This window comes from Hipposideros armiger, unplaced genomic scaffold (genome assembly GCF_001890085.2).
Source record: "Hipposideros armiger isolate ML-2016 unplaced genomic scaffold, ASM189008v1 scaffold_164, whole genome shotgun sequence".
Taxonomy (NCBI): domain Eukaryota; kingdom Metazoa; phylum Chordata; class Mammalia; order Chiroptera; family Hipposideridae; genus Hipposideros; species Hipposideros armiger.
Genome location: NW_017731514.1, coordinates 388,241 through 404,603, shown reverse-complemented (window position 1 = coordinate 404,603; position 16,363 = coordinate 388,241). Strand labels below are relative to the sequence as shown.

Here is a 16,363-nt window from a genome sequence, read left to right as displayed (position 1 = left end):
TGGGGCAAATGAGGGCGCTCCCATCAGCAGAGGTCCCTCATCTTAGACATGCTAACCCCACAAATGCATCCACGTGAGACTGTCTCTCCAGGCCTCAGTTTCCTGTCTGTGAGTGAGGTCTTGAGCAGCCAGTTCCCAAGGCCCTTCCTGGAAAGCCATGTGCTGTATAACCCTGATTCTGCTCTACAAATAGGTGCCCCGTGGCATAACGAGGATACTGGCAGAGCAGGAGTGTGGCACGGCAGAGATCCCAGGCTTCACAATCCCCCAAACTGTGTCCGCTCCCCGTGGCCACCTCCCCTGCCAGCCCCTCCACCCCACTTCACCTTGTTCTCTCCGTAGAGTGTGGAGCTAAAACCAGGTCCCTCCCAGCACGCCTGTGAGGATTAAAGGGGAGCAGTGATCACAACAGATGCTTGGGGAGCACTTACTACAGGCTGGATAGGTGGCAGCTTCCACCCTTAATTTCCACAGCAATTCTACAAGGAGTAAGTCTACCGGGAGGCAGCTACTCCCATCACCCCAGTTTACAGGTGAGCCAGCTGAGGGCCCTCCAAGGTCACATGGCCGGGCCAGGATTCAAACCCAGGTAGACTGGCTTTAGCGTTGGTGTTTGTGACAATTTCCCATACTAATGAGGACAGTGCATGTCTGCCAGGGACCCAGCACAGAGCAGGCCCTGAATAAGCAGCAGCTGCCATTTCTTTTCTTTCATCGACATCATGAACAGATGCAACGCTGGCAGGGCTCAGGGTGGGGAGAGCGGGGCCACCACCACCCAGGCGCCCATCCCTTCCAGCCTCCTGTCCAGAGAACGACCCTGCCTACCTGGTCTAGCACCACACACTTGAGTTGGATACAGAGAAAGCAATCTGTCTTCTGGGCTGAGTCCTGGGGTGTCCAGACAGCTCTCCTGTTATGGGTAGAGTTGTGTCCCCCCAAAAGACATGTTGAAGTCCTGACTCCCACTCCCTGTGAATGTGACCCTATTTCAACGTAGGGCTTCTGCAGGTGCAATCAAGTTGAGATGAGATCTCACTGGAGTAGGGCGGGTCCTAAATCCAGTGACTGATGTCTTTGTAAAAAGGCCACATGGAAACACAGACACAGAGAAATGAAAGGAAGACAGCCAGGTGGAGAGGGAGGCAGCAGTGCAGCCGCAAGCCAAGGGTCGCTGAGGACTGCCAGCAGCCCCCAGGAGCTGGAAAGGACAGGAGGGATCCTTGGCCCTGCTGACACCTTGATTTCAGGCCTCCGGCCTCCAGAACCGTGAGACATAAATTTCTGTTGTGACCCACCCAGTCTGCAGCCCTAAGACACCAGTACATCGCCTGTCCCCAAACGGGCCTACTCTCCGCCAGGCTCTGGCTTTGACCTCCACGTCCAGGAAACCCCACGCCCAAACGTGGAAAGGTCCAGCCCCAGTGCTCAGCAAACTGGGCACACCTTCATTCCCTGTCTCATTCTTTCTCCAACAGGAATGCACACACAGGCTCCAGGGCATGGGGAGAGATGGAGCGACTTTGCCCAAGGCCCCCGCTCACACCATGCCAGGGCTCCATGTGCACGTCCTGCCCTGAATGTTTGCAGCAGCCTTGTGAGGCAGGCCCCACGACTATCCCCACTGTGCAGACATGTAGACAGCCGCACAGGGCAGAGCAGGACAGACCGGGCTTGACCTCCAGCTTTCTATTCTCCCCAAGGGTACCTTCTTGGCCAGCAGCAATTTCTTAGAAGAATCCTTGGCAAGAAGGAATACTATTCTGGATATCAGAACTCAGCCCGATAAAGAAACTCCCCAGGAGGGGGAGCCTGAGGTGTGTGTGGGGGGGCCTTAGGAAGTCCTTTTTCACTCGCCACCTCACCACTCTTCCAAGTGGCCTGTGAGACAGGACTTCGTAGGCCCAGCCAGACTCAGGGCCAGCCCGGTAAGTAGGACACGGTAGTATCACAACTTGGCCTGCTTCACAGACTTGGTAAAAAGCCCAAACTGCCCAGTGAGGAGGTGGTACCCTGTCGTCTGGAGGTGGTGTTTGCTCATGGTGAAGGGTGTCCACTCTGGAGGTTGCCCCACTCGCTACCCCCTGCTTCTGCAAAAACGGGGTTCAGAGTTCATGGAGGGATGGACTTAATGCAGGAGAAACTGCTGCTGCGATTCTCTGGACGAGAAGGGGAGCCCCATCTCCCCATGGGGGTAGGTGAGAGGGACACTCTACTGAGTACTTGCCCTAGCCAGCAGGCCCACAAGTCCCCACTGTAACCCTGCAGGCTGGGTGGCCTCATCTCCACCTCAGATGGACACTGAGGTCCCAGGTCCTGATGTCATCTGCAGGGTCACAGGCTGGGGGGAGGGGGGATGCGGGCAGGGCCAGGTGGATGCCGAGGTCCCCCTTCCAGTCCCTGGCTTCCCCCAAGGTGGGCTGTAGACTGAATTTAGGCATCCACCTGGAGGAGGCTGGGGCCTTCCCTATCTGAAGCCTGGGCAGGAACCGCTCCCCAGTCATCCTCCCAGGCCCTGCTGGGCCAGCAAGCACAGGCAGGTCCCTACCCCCACAGCTTGTCCACCTCTCTGGGCCCCCACGACCGAGGGCTCAGGACTCCTCCACTGCCACCCCCTCCCCGGACAGGCCTCCTAGCCTGAGCCCGGAGCATAGCGGGCTGGAATGCAGCGTGCTGCCAGCAGTCGCTTGGCCCCCCACATATGACCTCACTGCCTGCTCGGAGGCTTCGGAGAACGCCCTCTCGCCTGCAGGATGAACTCCAAATTTACCAGCTCGGCGGTCCAAGACCCTCCGCAGTCTGGGCGCAGCCTTCCGTTCCTGCTTCATTTCCCACTCGGCCCCTCCGGGCCCCTTTCTGCCGCCCCCCCCCCCAACCAGAAGACAAAGCGACCGCTTATTCTCCAGGCTGGCTGCCTGCTTCCCACTGTGGGCCTTCACCCACCTCTGCCCTCCGCCCAGGCCGCCTTCCTCTCTCCCCTCCAACTGGCCTTTCGTTCAGTGATTATCGATCGTAACAGCAAGCGGCAGGAGAGGGTCGTGATCGGGGCAGGGGCTGTGCAGCAGACTGCCTGGGCTTGATGGTAGCTCCAGCGGTTCAGAGCTGCCCACTGAGCTGTTTAATTGTTTAACTGTGCCTCAGTTTACTCATCTGTAAACTGAGAATGTGGTGGAGAAAGAAACTTTCCTCTCCCTTGAGGGTCTTTTCACTGGTGTAATAATCAACTAGACATGGGACCCATTAGCAAAAGAAAATAACCCAATTTAATATATATATATATATATATATATATATATATATATATATATATATATGTGAACCCCACTTATGTGAGAGAGTCAGAGACCCCACATGCATGAGAGGTTCAGAGACAGAAAGGGAACATGAGTGTGTAAGACGTTCTGAGCTAGGNAATATATATATATATATATATATATATATATATATATATATATATATATGTATGTATGGGAACCCCACTTATGTGAGAGAGTCAGAGACCCCACATGCATGAGAGGTTCAGAGACAGAAAGGGAACATGAGTGTGTAAGACGTTCTGAGCTAGGGGTGGGGTAAGGCACCTGGGAGCTTCCAAGGGTCATTACAGGACGATAAGAAGAGCAGGTGCTCAGTAATTAGTAGTCTGCCCTGCCACATAGGTAGGTCAAAAAAGGTAATCTCTGATCATCTCTTATTATGAGCAAGGCCCCTACTTCAAGGTCTAGGTAGCTAAAGGGAGGGGCAGACCTTTCTCTCGAGCCAGCTGCTAATCTTACCTGTGGCTCGCTCAGAATAATCCACATACCACAGAGGCACATTTTGGGGTGACTCTCTGAACCCCCACGGAATCATGACACCTTTCTCCCTCGGTGATCCCAAGGCTGCAAGTGTGTTCACAGCTGTGAAATGCTGAGGAGGAGCCCGGCACATGCACGGCCATTATCACCAGGTGGCCTAACTCAGTTCCAGGCTTCCCCCAGGGTCCCGGGCCCCCACCCTAGGGGCCCCCACCCCAGTGATGCAGTGCTTTCTCCTCTTGACACAACTCAACCAACAATCCCCTGCCGTCTTCCTGGTGGGTTAGGCTCTCAGGGCTGAGCCTGCCTCCTCCGTCAGACAGGGTGGTCCCAAGGCCGTGGCCCCTGCGTGCAGAGGCCCTTGCAGCCCTCAGCTGGACAAGGCCTGACCTTGGGCTTCCCGCTTCCGTGTTGCAGAATTCAGTTTGAGCAAGAACCTTGCTGGGTCAGGTTAGGAAACCCCCTACCTTGGTGTCTTATCACCTGGCCTGCCTTCAGCAAGAATTCTGTTGAACTGATCTCACAAGAATCTTGCAACCCCGGCCATTTTCTCTTAGGATTTTCCCATCCACGGAGCCCCCTCTGCCCCTTGGCAGTGAATCCCCCTCTTGTCCTTGTTGGAGAGGAGTCCAGTCTCCCTCCTCCAAGGCAAGACCTCCTCCACAGACTCTGACCTGACCTGAAGTGGGGCTATTTAGAGTCTGGGTCCACCCTACGTGGTGCAGATTGCGCAGAAACTGTCCCCAGACCTGGTTACCCGGACGCCAGGGGCAGGTGTAACAGGCTGCATGAGCATTCAAACATCGGCCAGGAATTCCCAGGCCACACCCGGCCCTGAGGGTGGCGGGTCAGGGAGGGGGGATCTGCACAGATGGGGAGATGAGTCAGAGCTGGCAGGGAGCAGGGCTGGATTCCCCTGGACTCCTAACATGGCCTGCAGTTTAGCAGAGAACTTGAGACGGGAACGCAACAGGCTCTGCCGGTGCTAAGAAGTCGTCATCCACGAGGAGGGTTATCATTATTTTGCACCGACCACTTGAAGACCACGAGGCCAGACGACTTAGAGAACTACGTCACCAGAAAGCTCCTTCCTGCATATCTCCTAGAAATGCTGGGAGGAAACCTTATAAAGACCTTCTAAATGTGTAACTGAGCTCGTAAGAAAGTGAGGAAAATCGCCAGTGGCCAGACTGATAATATTAATATTATTACTAAGATAATGTTATCACAACGGTTATAGTCTATGTAATACTGATTATACCAAAGGCCCGTATACTGTTCGAAATACGCAGTAACCCACACAGAACGATGTTCTCAGTGCCTCAATATACCAAGCCCTCTTTGCAGCTGTGGACAAAACGGGGCACTGCAATAAATCTAACCCATAGTAACCTCCCAGGGTGATCTGATCATAAATTCCTAACTGGGCAGGTTATGGCGGGTAGTCATGCGCTTCTTAGTACTTCTTAGTAACCGGTTACCTTTGCCTTAAAGCCAGACGTGCCCATTGTTTCTGCGCATCCAGGTTCACACACCTTTGAAATGCCTCTTTTCCCGACCCCTGGAGGACTTAACCACCCTCAAGGGAACACACCATCTTTTAAACTATCCTTCACCTGGCTTTCTCCCATCCCCATGTCATCTTCCTTATGGTCCCTCCTTCATTCCAAATGCATAAAAGAAACTGCAAAACGTTATTCTCAGGAGCATTTGAGATCCTGCTCCCCGGCACCGTCGTCAGTGTGGCTCAAGTAAACTCATAAAAATTCTCTACAGGTTTGGATGTTCTTCCATCGACATAGCAACACCTACTATTGCTATTCCTATTTCACAGATGAAGAAACTGAGTACATCCTGTGCTGCTGGAGCTGGGATTCCAGCCCAGGCAGTCTGGCTCCAGAGTCTGTACTCTTTTTTTTTTTTTTTAATTGGGGAATTGGGGGAAGGGGAACAGACAAGTTGCTGTCTTTTTGTTCTTCAGTCTAGTTGTGGAGGACGTTGCTTCACTGGCCCATGTTGGTATTATCATTGCGCTCTTCCCAGGTCAGGTAGATCAGTCGCCGGCCACTGGACGGCCACTCACGGCGGCTCTTGGCCACTCACGCCAGCTGCCGGCCACTCACGGTAGCTTATGGCAACCCACTGCAGCAGGGGCTGAAGCCTACACCGGCGACTCACGGCAGCCCAGCTCCAGGTTGAGCTGTTGTTCACCATCTTAGCTGTAGAGGGCAGTGTCACTGGCCCTCATGTGGGATCCGAACTGGGGCCCTGCTGCACAGAGCCAGAGTCTGTACTCTTAACTGTTCCACTCTACTAACTGTACTCTAATCAGTGGAAGAGTTGTCCCAGGAAAACGTTGTGAGCTAAAAGCCTGGGCATTAGTGAGGGGAGAGGGGTGTTGAGACACAGAGGTTAAAACCAGCAGTGGGGGGATAAGACCCCAAGCAAGCAGGACAACAGGAGATGCTCTTCACACAAAGCCAGGGGTCTTAAGGTGTCACAGGAAAAGAGGGTACTTGGCTTCACGTAGGAAAGAATTAAAACGTGAGCCAATATAGAATCTAAAGTAAGCTTATTTAGCAGAGCGTAAGAAAAGAAGGGCCACCACAGACAGAGGGGCGGTCTCTAATCACTAGTGGAAGAGACACCACCTCCATCCCCCAGACCAGAGTTTATATGTGTTTTCTGCTTCCGTGGACAATGCACTGGTATGGGGGAAAGGCGGAAAGAAGACCAATGGTAAGCTTGTCTTTAACTTCAGTAAGATACAAGGAGAATAGGGGAAGCTTGGTTTTTAACTCTTGTAAAGCACAACCTGTGTTTAATTTGCCGTGGACTTCACTGCTGGGAGGGTCTTGGGGAATCTCTAGTCTCCAGAGAGATTGCTCTGTGTCATTGAGTAATGTCTGCCTGAGCTCTGTGTCTCGGAGCACGCAGCGGGCTTGGACTCCAGCCTCTTAGTTCCTTCTTCTGCAAAAATAGTCCCCATGCCCCTTCTCTATACTGAAGAGGCTGCACACCCCATAAATAGGTAGGTGAGAGAAAGCTCTGCCCACTGACAAATGACAATAAAACATGCCTGTGTCCATCTGAGCTCGAGACAAGGAAAAGCAAGCAAGTCTCCTGAGAATCTGTAGCCCCGGGGCCAGGCTCCCATGGGTAAGGTTTGTTTTTGCATCACCTTCTTGTAAACAACATCATACAAGTGGCCCCAGGCTCAGGGGGCAGGCCCACAAGCCAGACTTCCTGGGTTTCCCCTGATAAAGCCCGACTGGAAATAAATTCGGGATCTCAAATTACACGTCATACAAGGAAACAGGCCACCATGAGGGAGAGAGAGAGCAAAGGCTACAAACATCAGGATGAAATTCCCACCAGCTTCAGCCAAGAAACTATTGGAAAGAGGCTGTAAAATGAAATTACTTATCATCAAAGACATGAAAGAAAACAAGAATAGAATACGATGTGAGGACAGGGAAAAAAGGTTCTTGGAAAAGTAATCTCACAGGGTGATCTGATCATAAATTCCTAGCTGGGCAGGTCATGGGGGTGGTCCCGCCCCATGCATCTAACTTTTTTAGTAAAAGGCTTATCTTTGCCTTAAGCAAGCCCTGTCCATTGTTGCTGTGCATCTGGGTTAAAGCCTCTTCAAAATGCCTCTTTTCAGACCCTTCCTTCTAAAGGGTGACCACCCTCAAGAGAGCACAGTCTCCTTAACTCTCCTGTAACCCGATGCCTGCCTCGCTTCCTCTCACGTCATCTTCCTTAGCCCCCTCCTTAATTCCAAGTGCATGAGAGAAGCTGCAAACTGCCATTCTTGGAAGCATTTTTCTCTGTGGAGATCTTTTTCAGGTGTATCCTCTGTTTGGCTCAATTTTTTGTTCTTTTTTTTTTTTTTTTAAGAATGATTTACAAGTTCAGACATTCTTATGCCCACAGATGTTACAAAGCCGAGTGCCTATTGGGAAGCCAGCCACAGGAGTACCAGCTCACTGGGCACCTGCCTAGCGTGAGAGGGGACCGGACCTGGGAGAAGGGAGCGTCTGCAGTCTCCGTGTTAACGTCCCTGTCCTGCCTTGGTGTTCTGCAGTCTGTGTAAAAGTCCTAACTGACTCAAGGGCCTGGGCACGTCTGGGAGGGTGTTAGGCACCGAAACCCACTGCTGTCTGGGTCACAGGGATTATACCTGGCTTTGTACAGAACAGACGCACTTCAAGATAAATCGGAGCTTTCCGCGGCTCCATGCCTGACTGACTGGAGCCCAACTGAGGGGATCATATTCATGAGCTTGGTCCAGAAGATATGCGCCCTGTCACCCTACATCAGGGCCTGCCAAGCCGGGCCCACAGAGTGCCTGGAGTTCTCAGGATCTGGGAACCGCGGAAATTGCCAGCATGTGAGGGTTCCTTTTGTCGGGGAGAGGGGTGTGGCCTTCATGCGCGTCTCTGAAAGGGCTGGGAGCCCACCTTATGGCAAAGCTGACGAATGAGCAAGGCCCATCTAGATGGGGCATCTGTGGTACCCAAAGATTCGGAGTAGAGGAAGGAAAGTATTATTTTTGTAGTTAAACATACCTGGCTCTGTGGCAGACTGAGGGGAACTCCTCACAGATTTTGAAGGTAACACATGAAACTTTCGTCATCTCAAGGTTATGGGGGCCTCACTGGGTCTCGCTTACAGACCTCCTGAGGATGCGCACCTCCCCCCCCACCTCCCTGCAGTCAGGAGCCTGAGGACCCTGCTGCAGGCGCCAGGTCCTTGGATCAATCCTGAGCACAGGAGCACTGAGGGTGCTGCTCACACATCACACGGGGGAAACCTCTATGAGGCCCCCTAGGAGGACCGTCCCTTGGGGTTCATTACCAGGAAAAGCTGTGTTTTCATCTTAAGGGCGCTATGAATCCAATGAGTGATCCTCTTTCCCTCTTTGCTCCTCTTGCTAGGAAGCTCAGAGTCAAAAACTGGTCCATAGCTCAAACAGGTGGTAAACCTCCTGGCACGTTTTTTTTTTTTTTTTTAATCCAGATACATGGTGCTAATGATTATAACAATAACACAAGCCCAGGTATTACTACATTATGAGCATTTTCTAATAGCCAAGTACCGGTCTGCAGGATGTACGCACAGCATCAGACTACTGCAGAGCCCTCTGGGGCAGGCACGACCATTCCTGCTTCCCAGACAAGGCCGATGAGGCTGAGGCAGGTGAGGTGGGTGACCGCGGAGCGGCAGAGCATCACACAGCGCATCTCCCCTGGTGGCCCACACGGCAGAGTGGCAGCAGCCATCAGACTCAGCTTCCTGGGGCGGGAGGGGCGGGCAAGCAAGGAGACGGGGAGGAATCCTCTCCCAGGGGTGTGTCGACGGAAGGGGCGCTGGGCGTCCCTGAGACCTCCAGGCCTCCTTCATGCTCCCCGCCTTACACACCTGTGTCAGGGTTCCTACACTTTCCTTGTCCGTAAAATTGGTTTAAGCTTAGGAACCGACACAAGTGGCTAAGAAAGGGCAGTTAACGAAAGCCACCTGGCCCTCCTTTCCATCAACACCGTAAAAGCAGGAGGAAGTGAGTGGGGCCTCCTGAGGGAGGACACTGGGTGACTTTGTGCCCAGGCCCTCCCCACCCCGCTGTCACCCTCAGGAAGCCAGGCCTAAAGGCCTCTGGAGTTCATCCAGCCCAGATGTCCATTTTACAGATGGGAAGACCGAGACTTCACACAGGGGTGGGACGTGCAGGTTCCCCATTGCAGGGCTGTCCTAGTGAATGGAGAAAAGCAGCAAATGCTAAGGTCCTACTGGGTGCTGGGCACCTCGCTACCCTCCCTCCTGGGCAGCCCCACCAGTCAGAGTTCCCACCGATGAAGAAACCGAGGCCCAGAGGAGGGAATGACCTGCCCTGGTTGCAGGGTAGGGCTGAGATCTGAGCCCAGCTCTGACCCAGAGGCCACACACCTCACACGGTCACTCCTGCCTCTGCCATCAAGCTATTAGTAATCATTAGCACCTACTGCATGCCAGAGCCTGTCCCCAGAGGCCGCCATAGTTCCCTTCCTCAGGGAGTCATGGGAGGGCAGTAACAGAGAAGGCAATGCGGAGAGGGTTCCAGGACTCATGAGAGGGACACCCTCTGCCTTGGGGTGTTTTGAAGAACCTCCAGCGGCAGTGACATTTCGAACAGGCCTGGAGGGATGACCTCGCCCAGCAAGGCTGGGGTGGGGCCCAGACCAGAGGACAGGCAGACGGCTGACCCATGACACCGATGAGGGCGCCAGCAGGGAGACCCACAGGGGCCGGCCCTGGGCTCAGCAGCTACCAGCATCTTCCAGGTGTAATGTCACAACAGTCCACTGGGAGGGGCTCTGGAGGTGACCACGGTGGACCTCTCTGTCCCCCTTAGCTCTAGCGCTCTTTGCCCCCATGCACGTGCTGTCCCCAGACCTGCCCCCCACTTCTAGGGGTTGGTGCTCAGACCTCCAGGATCTTTCTCTGGGAAGGGCCCGAAGCCCACCCACAGAGTCCCATGAGCTGGACTTGGAAGAAAGCCAGCGGAGGGCATTCCAGCCGGAGGCCGGAGGTACAGCACCGGGAGGAGGAAGCCAGGTCTCCAGGGGTGTGAAGGGCGTGAGGGCCACAGGCGGAGGGGCCTGAAGGCTGAGGACAGCTGTCGTGCTGCCAGTCTTGGGATGCGTGGGGGGGTTTGGAGGGGAGGGTTTCGGGAAGACCATCTCCTGGGGTTCAGATCTCCCGACTCCCAACTCTGCTCCCCCATCCCCGCCCCTGCACCCCAGGCCTTGTCAGCCCCCCAGGCTCTGCCCAGCTTGAGGCTCCATCATCACCAGGAATGAGAACTCGGGAACACCACTTGGGAATGATGACGTGACTTCACTAGCTTGTGGCGATGGCAGCCATGACTGTGGATACGAAATGGGAGGTAGGGGCCTTTGAAAACTCCCAGTCCTCCAGGATGCGAAGACGAGGCCAGGCCCACAGCTCTGGTCTGTGAGCACAGGGATGGGGTCACTCGAGGCTTGTTTAGTTGAAAAGCCCCAGGCCCCACCCCCAGCCTGCCCTCCCGCACCCACGTAAATTTGGGAACCCTTGTCTCCAGGCTGGTCAGCCTGGCTGGCCTCAGATCCAGGCCCTCTGGGGCCCCAAGAGCACTGACGCAGTCACCCCTCCCCCACTGCTCCCCACTGTTCATTCGCTTCATGCTCTGAGCCTCAGTCTCTCCATCTGTAAGATGGGAAACCTTTCTCACACTCGCCCCCTGGCATGAGCGTCTGGGTGCGACGCACCGGTGCTCTCCTCACCTTTCATCGGTGGCCACACATGGCTGTTACTGAAGAGGGTCACCCCATTTCATCTGCTCTGACTGCAGTGGGTGGTGGGGTGCGCCCCAGGGCTGGGTGGGGATTCTGGGGCACGGCTGGATGACTTGCCAGCTACACTTGGGCACGGCGCAGGGAGGAATCCCTGTGAGTCCACGAGTCACCCAAGCGACAGGGCCTGGGCAGACTCACAGCCCGACAGGGACGGAGCAGGAGCGGCAGGTGGACTCTGTGCTGGTGCCCGCTCTCCCGGGAGCCTCCTCTGGGGCGCTGTGTGTGGAAGGACAGCCTGGCCCCCAAGAGGCTCCTCCTTCTCGCCTTCTCGGCAGTTTCTGGTTCTGAGTCACTGAGGTCTGGGCTCTTGTTCTGTGGTTCCCGGTGTGGGTGACAGATAAGGTGAGGACGGAGCTGAGACTGCCAGGTGGCCTCACAGCAGCTGTAAGCTGCAGGGCTCCTCCTGCACTGGCTCAGCCCACAGGGGTTTCCCCAGACTCCAGGGACAGGTGACAGGAAGGGGTCTTTAGGGCTTTGCTGCAGGGATGAGACAAAAGGGTGAGCATGGGTCGCCAGCGCCCAGACCACTGCAGGGAGCCCAGGCTGTCAGTTCCTGGGATGTCTGAGGGGTGACGAAGGAGAGACGGGAGCCCTCCTGAGGCCTCCTGAACTAATTAAAGTGGAGGTCAATATCCTAGTGAAAGGTGCTGTCCTTGGAGGCCAAGCCCAGTTCATTTCCACATGCTTGCCCTTCACTCTGTCTGGGATAACCTTCCCCTAAGCCTGGTCTGGTTGGCCAACTCCTATTCATCCTGCAAAGCCCTACTTAGGGTGACCTCACCCACCAACATCTTCTCCGTGAGCCCCACCCCACCACACACACCTCTGCGTCTGGAGGACAGAACTGCCCTGGCCGCCGGCTGCAGCGGGCACACGCCCCACACACTGGGCCTATCTCCACAACATTTCCAGGTGGGGCAGGCTGTTTGCAGCCCCCTTCACTGAGGACACAGGGGCTGTGAGGGCAGTGCCAAAGGCCGCTGGCACTTTTTCTCCTTTTCATTCAGTGAGTATTTCTTGAGAACGTAACATGTATCAGGCCCTGAGTGAAGGGCTGGATGTGACTCCAACCGCGGCCAAATCTTTTGTCCTGTGCCGGCCTCAGAGTCTACCTGGTCTTCACAGTGCTTTGGGGGTCAGACAGAATGTGGGGGGAGGTAGGGGAATGGCCTCGTTTTACCAGTGGGGGACAGAGCCCAGTATCCCAGGCTACATCCGGGGTGCCCAGCCCACCGCACCTCCTCTGCCTACCATGCCCGTGCAGCTGAAAACCCACAGGGGGCAGGGCCAGGGGGCAGGGAGCCCTTACCCTCTCCTGGTGGAGCCAGGGAAGAAGGGTGGGGCCCTGGCTGGGGCCTGGGGGGGCCTCGTCCTCTTCCCTCTCACCCACCTACCGCCTGAGTGCCCATCAGAACCCAGGCCAAGGTGATGGCCGCCGACCTTGACTGGCAGCATGGAGGGCTTTTCCCTTTGTTAGGCTGGCTCTTCTCCCCTTCAGGCAAAGCAGAGGACACCTCACCTGCGCTGGCCGCGCCCCTGTGACTCAGGGCTCCCTGCCTGCCTCTGAAACCTCAGCCCTGGGGGCCCAGGGCATCCTGAGTCCCTCTCACACGCGTCCTACTTTGTCTCCACCACCCCCCGGACTGCTGCCCACGCTCCCTCGGGTCTGCACCTGGGGCTGTGTCTGCGATGACCTCCTTTTGGCTGCTGCTTAGGGCTCCTTGCGGTTGGTCTTGTCCATTTCCTATTTCTGTGGGTTGTCCTTCTTAGAGCCCTGTCCCCAAGGTACCTCCTGTGCTTCTGTCTTGTCACCCTGATGAGCCGCTCTGGGCAGTGTTCCAACCACAGACAACAGACGAGTGAGCCCAGTACGGATTCAAGGGAGTGAGCCTTGGAGTTAGTTCTAGGAATGGTGTTCATCTGGTCTAGGATGTCACGTTCTAAGCCCCACTCTACAAATGACAAAACAATCCGGGAGGCTCAATGGCAAACAATGGCTGCAGGAGAGGCCAGCTGTTCCAAGTTGGCCTCTGGGGACAACCAGACCTGGATCTGCAGTGCAGCTCTGTCACTCGCTACGAATTGGCCTCAATTTCCCCATTCTGTAAAAGGGGGACAGAGCCGTGCCTGGCCCATAGGGTTGGGGTAAGGATCTCATGGCTCCTTAGTGCCAAGTGCCTGCCCCACCCCCACCCCATCCGTGGCAGGCTGGTAGTGGGTGCCCTCAGGGGGGCGATGCAGCTCTTGTGATTCTATCAGGAACCCCCACCCCCACACTCAGGATCCGGTCCCGCCCCTGTCCCTGCAGGTCTCTCACCATCCCTACCTCATCTTCCTCTGGGTCTCTAGCCACACAGCGCTCACGAGCCCAAGCCCACCGGCCACCCTCGCAAACCCACCCTTCAGCAAGCTGCTACCTTTGCAAGCCCACGGGATGGGCCAGGGGTTCCCTCTGGGCTTCCCTCTGTGATAGCTCCATCACCCGACGGGTTGTGTCCCGTCAGCCTCCCTCATTAGACTGAGTGTCCCAGTGTCTGGGACTGTGTCATTATAGCAGTTGGCTCTCAGGGTTTAAGCACAAGGCTCTCAACACACATGCGAAGTCACTGAACGAACTCTAGGAAATTTGAAAAATACCAAAAAGTTGGAAGAGGAAACAAGCCACTGGAGAAAGTTATTGCTACCCATCTTAGGGCATTTCCTTCCAGCCTTTTTTCTGTCCTGGGCTGTAACACAGCCGCTACAGGACACCACCATGAGCACCCCATGAACCCAAGCCTGCTGCCTGTCCCCTTCCCTCGAACAAATCAATGCTGGGTTTGCAGAATGAATGTGAGGCCTGATGGGGGGTGAGTTGCTCATGGTGACAGCTCTAAGAGGAGGTGCCGAAGCTGGGAGCCAGCCTTCCTGACCCCCAGGGCTCTGCACCCCGCTCCCTCACAACAGTCTCAGCCCCAGAAATCCTGGTTTCCCATGTCCTGCTGAACACCAATCGCCTTTGAAGGTCAGGAAAATGGGGGCCTTGGCCACAGAGACATGTCGCGTGGAGCGCACCTGACAGGCTTACTCCTGTCTCTACCACAGGTTCCTAAAACCCCGCCCTAGCCTGGCTGTCCATCACTCACTCACTCCCTCTTTCATTCATCGGACACTCCCAGGGTCCTACTCTATTCCAGCCCTCAGCTTGGCCCTGGGACCCAGGGATGAACCGAGCAGAGAAAGCCTGGCCCATGGAGCCCCAGGCTGGAGAGAAGAAGACCTGGGAACAGATCATTCCAGCAGGAGGTTGCACTGTCGCATCAAAGATGTGAGCAAAGATTCCAGGGGGAGGGGCACCAGCCTGCCCAGTCTACGGTGGACACTGCACAGCCTGGAAGGCTTCCTGGAGGAGGTGGGCACCTTCCAGCAGGAGCTTGAAGAACCAACAGATTGAAGAAGGAAGAAAAGAATTCCAGGTACAGGAACATCAGGGGAGGCTCTGAGGAGGGAGAGACGGCAGAATGAGCAGGAATATCACCTGCTTGCATGGGCAGGCAGTGCGTGGGCAGCAGGGACCCGGCCCAGAACTTTGAGTGGAGATGACCTGGCCACCCACAGGGTTCACATCAGTAGCATGTGTGTGACCGGCTCCCTCTCACAGCTGCTGGTGGCTAGAGTGGCTCCAGGGACCAGTTCCCTTCAGAACTCAGCTTAGAAAAATCTCCACCTTCAACCAGCAGATCCAAAGGCCCTGGGGCACTAGCTGACTTCCTGGGAGAGGCAACCTCAAAGCCTGCCGGGACTTCCCGGGAAACCAGACCCATTCCAAAAGCCAATCGATGCCTGTCAGGCAGATGTGAGGATATGACAGAGAACAAGGACACACGTGTGAGCCTCACTCAAAAAAGCAGAGTTTACCCCCAATTCACCAGAGACAGAGGCTCAGAGAGGCAGAGCAATCTGTCAGAGGTCACACAGCACGTATATACCCAGTAAGTGGCCCCAGGCGCGGACCCCAGCCTTCTCTGGATCTGTGCGTTCCCACCACATGGGGTAAGTGTCCCCCCACTGGTCCCCAGGGCCTAGAAGGCTGGCCCCCGGCCAGTGCACCCAGAATGTGTTTTATGAATGAGTGAACAAAAGAATCAGATACCCCTGCTTCTCCTCCCACTCCCCGCGGCAGTAGGAAGACGCCATCTGCTACTGTTTTTTGTTGTTGCTGTTACTCTGGAAATCAAAACCGACAAAGCTGAAGTCGCAGCTCCACATGGATATAAGGAGAGACACCCAGGCCCGATTCTGGGCAAGAACCCAGCCTGGCATGGTGGGGGCAGAAGTCAGGCAGACGAGCCCCAAATCTCCGCTCTGCCACTAGCAGCTGGGAGACGAGACCACTGTGCCCTTGTTCGGAACCTGTGTCCCCACCACTAAAGGGAGGTGCAAGAGGGCTTACCTTGTTGGGTGCCGTGAGGACTAAGAAGGTGCAACCCTGCAGGGTGAGTGCAGACGGGATCCTGGACCCACTGGCCTCCTCTGCCTGCGACCTTAGCCCAGGCCTGTGCACTCCTGCTGGGTGAGCTCTGAAAACCTCAGCACTAACCTCGCTGGATGCCCTGGCCTGTGGGCAGCGAATGGCTTACACATTAGGAGGCATTCATGTGGGCAAAGGGCAGAGGGCCGAGGAGGGTGCAGGCAGGTGGCTCAGTGGGCTTCCTGGGACTCAGCAAGGCTGCGGGCCTGGGGTGGGAGCTGCCCCCAGCTGTACCCCATTCAGGGAAGGCTGGCTGCCGGTGTGTCTGATAAATATTTTATCACTGTTCACAGAGCAGTCCCCAGGAAGGTGCCTGCAGCCTCAGAGCCCACACAGCACCCCTTCTTGCCTGGACAGAAGGAAGTGGCTGGGTGGGATGTGGGGTAGGGTCAGGAGCCCAGGCAGCTAGCTCATTCCTGTTCCGCTGTGGCTTCAGGTCAGCTCAGCTCAACAAATGCCCCGTGAGCCTCACCTACTTGTGCCCTGCCTTGTGCTGGGCGCTGGGCTCGGCCCTGCCCACGGACAGTTCCCACCTTCCTCTTCACCATGCCTAGATCACCAGCCTTCTGCCCCTTGGCCCAGTCAAATGCCCCCTCCTGCTGGCCCAATGCCACTGCCACTTCCTCCAAGAAGCATTCCTGGCTCTCCCCTTCCCACTGTGTGACCTTGGGCAGGCC

General features: G+C 55.7%; 1 protein-coding gene across 1 annotated transcript in view; it reads right to left on the bottom strand.

Annotated features, from left to right (window-relative positions):
- The window catches only part of PRR5 (proline rich 5), a 49,210-nt gene extending 33,176 nt beyond the window's left edge, over nucleotides 1–16,034 (bottom strand). Inside the window, exon 1 of the mRNA XM_019651710.1 lies at nucleotides 15,609–16,034. The gene's annotated coding sequence lies outside the window, so the exon portion shown is untranslated. The remainder of the gene's footprint in view (nucleotides 1–15,608) is intronic.
- Nucleotides 16,035–16,363: the final 329 nt, after the last annotated feature.